Source organism: Galeopterus variegatus, unplaced genomic scaffold, assembly GCF_000696425.1.
Source record: "Galeopterus variegatus unplaced genomic scaffold, G_variegatus-3.0.2 Scaffold2869, whole genome shotgun sequence".
Lineage (NCBI taxonomy): Eukaryota > Metazoa > Chordata > Mammalia > Dermoptera > Cynocephalidae > Galeopterus > Galeopterus variegatus.
In genome coordinates this window covers 376,605-380,711 of record NW_007728980.1, presented here as the reverse complement: position 1 = coordinate 380,711, position 4,107 = coordinate 376,605, and positions in this window count along the sequence as shown.

Here is a 4,107-nt window from a genome sequence, read left to right as displayed (position 1 = left end):
GATCCACATGATAATATTGTCAAAAACAACATTACAACAAATTTATTTGAAGATCTCAATTGGCTGTACTGCGATTCTAGAATCAGGCAACACTTTATTCCATAAAGTAGAATAAGTGTTCCAATGAGCCAAGCAGAGGAGGTTGGTTTTATAGACAGAAAAAGGCTTTGGCAGAAACAAAGAACAAAAAGCAGACTGGTCATTTCAAAGTGACTTTTCTCCTAAGGTGGGGACAGGAAGACAGAATAATAGCAAAATAGCATCTCAGGTTACTTTAGGCTATCTCTTTTGAGTAAATATTAAAGCAGAGAGAACCTCATCATTATAACTATTGAAGATTTATTGTTGTTCCTTTTTCTTTTCTTTTCTTTTCTTTTTTTTTTTTGGTGGCTGGTTGGTAAGGGGATCTGAAGACTTGGTGTTGCCAACACCTTGCTCTAACCGACTCTCGACTTTGGTGTGTTATAAGGTGGCGCTCTAACCAACTGAGCTAACTGGCCAGCCACACACTGAAGATTTAAATGCCTGCCCCATTAGGATGAATGTAGGTTTATTCCCTTCCTCCTGCACAATTGCTTTAGTACTTCACCGAATTTCCTTCAAAGCCAAAGTTTCTTGGCACTTTTTCTTCTTTGCAGTCTTGTTTGCTTGGTTGTTGGTCTTTTGAAATTTGCTTTCCATTCCCCTTTGCTCCTCTGTGTTTGTTTTGCAGCTGTGCATTGATCTGGATACATTTTGAATGACATTAGCAAGAGTGAGCCTACCTCGGCCCCTGTTCTCTTTTATTTATTATTAAATATTTCCAATGATCCAAATAAAAGTGGATTTAAAAACAGCTATTTATTGTTAAAAAATAAACAAATAAATAACTGGCCTGTTTGGGAAATTGGCTGTTATCTTTCCCCTGAATTCTCAGAAGGTCAGGTCACAGCCTATGTGACATGGAACTTAGCAGGGGTGATTCCATTTTGATTTTCAGCCTGGTCTTTTGGAATCTGGTGCAGGAACTTAGTCCAAAACAATGGCCTCCTATAATTTTTATTTAATAATTTCAGTATAAAGAATGAACTGAATATATGACAACATGGTGGCACAGAGAAGAATTTAAAGGCTGTTTTCATCATATTCATTTTAAATGAAAGTTGATTTGGTCTGGACTAAAGAACAGGCAATAGAAATAAACAGGTAAAAATAGGTAAGTAAGGAAGTAGATATGGATTTATAGCCAGATGGATCTGAATTAAAAATCCAGCTCTTTCTTACCATCTGACTAATTGCGACCAAATATTATAATCTCTCTGGCCTCAATTTCTTCATCTCAAAATTGGGGTTAATGCCTGCTTTTATAAGCATGCTGTGAAATGATTTACATAATGTACTTAGAACATTGCCTGAGACATATTAGGGGCCCAGTAGACAGTGATCATTGCATTTCCAAGTAGTTTTGCTTATGGCTACAGCAGGTACATGAATGTAGAAAAAGGGTGGAATTAAAGATGAGCTTCTTTAGGTTTAGCTTTGACAACTGAGAGTGTGATGAACCCATTAATAATGCTGGAGAATATAGTTCTAAGAGTTGGTTTAATGGAATAGGGATGATGAATCTGATTTGGGCCATACTGAATTTAGTCTACTTGTAGGAGAGACAAGTGAAGATATCCTCCTGACAAATGAACTGGTTTAGAGCTTGAGAGCCAAGTAAAAGTTACAAAATCGAGCAATAATTATTTAGGTATGATTATGATCCAGACACCTGCAGTAAAAGTTGGAGTGTGGCCTGAGCTCAATGGTCCATTGGTCAGTATATTTTGTCCTCTGCTGTATTTCTATATCCAGCCATCATTCTGCTAGAGAAGAAAATGCCTCCAGTCTGAAGCTTCCTAAGGAAGGGCACCAATGAGTTTGCTTGACCAGGAGAATTACATGGGATAGGAAAAAAGGAAGGAAAGACAAAGGAGGGAGAGAGAGGGGGGAAGAGGAGACAGGGAAGGAAAGGATCTGTAAAAACTCAGAAGAATTTATCTAAGTAAGTATCTATAAGTCTCATGACCCAATGCCTGCTAAATAATGAGGAACAAACTAGACCTAGGATCATATGATCTCAAAATTTTAATCTTATAAAACAATATTAAAATATGGAACATTTAGGCAGTACCTTTTAAAGACATAATCTAGGCCTCATTTATAATGTTCTTCATGTTAGTAACAACTGGGTTGCTTAATTCACTTTTATTGAAAATAATATAGTGAAAACTCCAAGGGATACACATTTGCTGAGTGCTTTCTGTGATTATAAATTGCCTACTGCCAATTGCTATGGAAAGTACAAGGGTCTTTCAAAAACTGTGGAAAAATGGAATTAAAAGATAGGGTGAATCTTTCCATGAATTAAAAGATAGTATGAATCTTTCCATGAATTTTTTGAAGACTGTAGAGTTAGGGTATAATTAAGAATTAGCAAAAAATAACTTAGACCAATAATAAGAACCTAGAGCTCATTATTAAATAAAATCTCCATTGTTTTTCAAAGTGTGTGTGTGTGGGGGGGATGTTGGGGGGAAACAACAGATAAGAAAACACTTGATGTTCCTGTTTTCTCTTAGTAATTACTGCGAATCACCAAGCAAGAGAGGCAGAAGAACTTCATCAGATGTGACAAGCCAATGGGCCATTCTGAAGAAAGGCCAAAGAAGCAGAAAGAGAGATTCAAAAAAATGTCTTCAATACATCTTTCATAATTCATAAAAAAGTGAAGAAACAAAATTGTATATGGAATTGCCATTAATATAAACTGTAATTGTGTTTTGAAAATAAAATATCTTAAGACAGAATTATTATGTGAATCTTGAAATACTATCTTTACCATATAAAATATAAAGAAATAAACATGACTTTTCTCTAATACACTTTTCCCTAAAAGGAAAAAAAATGGATTAAAGTTTTTATATTATCAAATGCTTAGCAATAAAGAGTTTATATATTGATATTTATTAGCCACTCCCCAAAATACTTTTTCATAGCTTCATAATATAAATGTTAGAATGCCAAACTATCTTTTTCCAGAAATTGATTACCAAAGGTATATAGGTCTAGCATTACCAATTTTTACTACGTAAGTATATTTTAGTAATAAGCACAGAAAAGGATATAATTAAGAGAACTGTACGCCATTTCTTTCTGATGTAAATACGACATAGGATGCAAAGTTTGTAAGAAAATATTGAAATAGCACATATTTTTTGTTCACCTGGTTTTAAAATGTTAATATCCTTCAGATGTGATGTTGAGAGATGTTTTAAAACTTAACGGGTGTTACAAAATTCTTTTGGTAAGATTGATCCAAGAACATCCTATTTTTGCCACTACTCGTTAATATCCTTCAGATGTGATGTTGAGAGATGTTTTAAAACTTAACGGGTGTTACAAAATTTCTTTTGGTAAGATTGATCCAAGAACATCCTATTTTTGCCACTACTAAGCCCTTTATTGCAAAGACAAATCTACTCTACTTATTTGATTAACTCTTAGCATAGGCACAAAGAATGCAGAAATGGAAAATTACATCTCTCATTCATTGAAACTAAAAAGCTGTATACTATTCACCACCACCTTTCAAGTTAACTATATATTTTTCTGTTTTTTCTTCCAACATTCTTATAGTTTTATCATTTTTCTCCATTTCTAAAGCCAGACATTTATTCTAGGTTTTGATATTTTCTTGTTCAAACTATTTACAGCAACCCATACATAATTTCTTCATTTTCTTTACAAACATCAATTCATTTAGTCTTCAGGTGATTAAGTGAGGTCAATATAATAATGGCTATTGACACAGACAGGTTTAGACAGAGAAATAAGTAACTTGCCTGAACCAGTATGTAGAAATTTCAGGCCTTGAATCACATGTGGCTAACTCCAAAGCCATCTACTTTCTGTTACATGTCAGTAAGTTTACCTCCACTGCAATTGCTGAGGCCAAATTCCTCGATATTTTTCCTTTTAAAGATTATATGCGTTCCTTGCCACTTGCCTATAACACAGGTAGGCAGAGTATGGGAATATTTGAGTTTGATCTTTAATTAAAATACTTATTTCAGTTATTGAGGT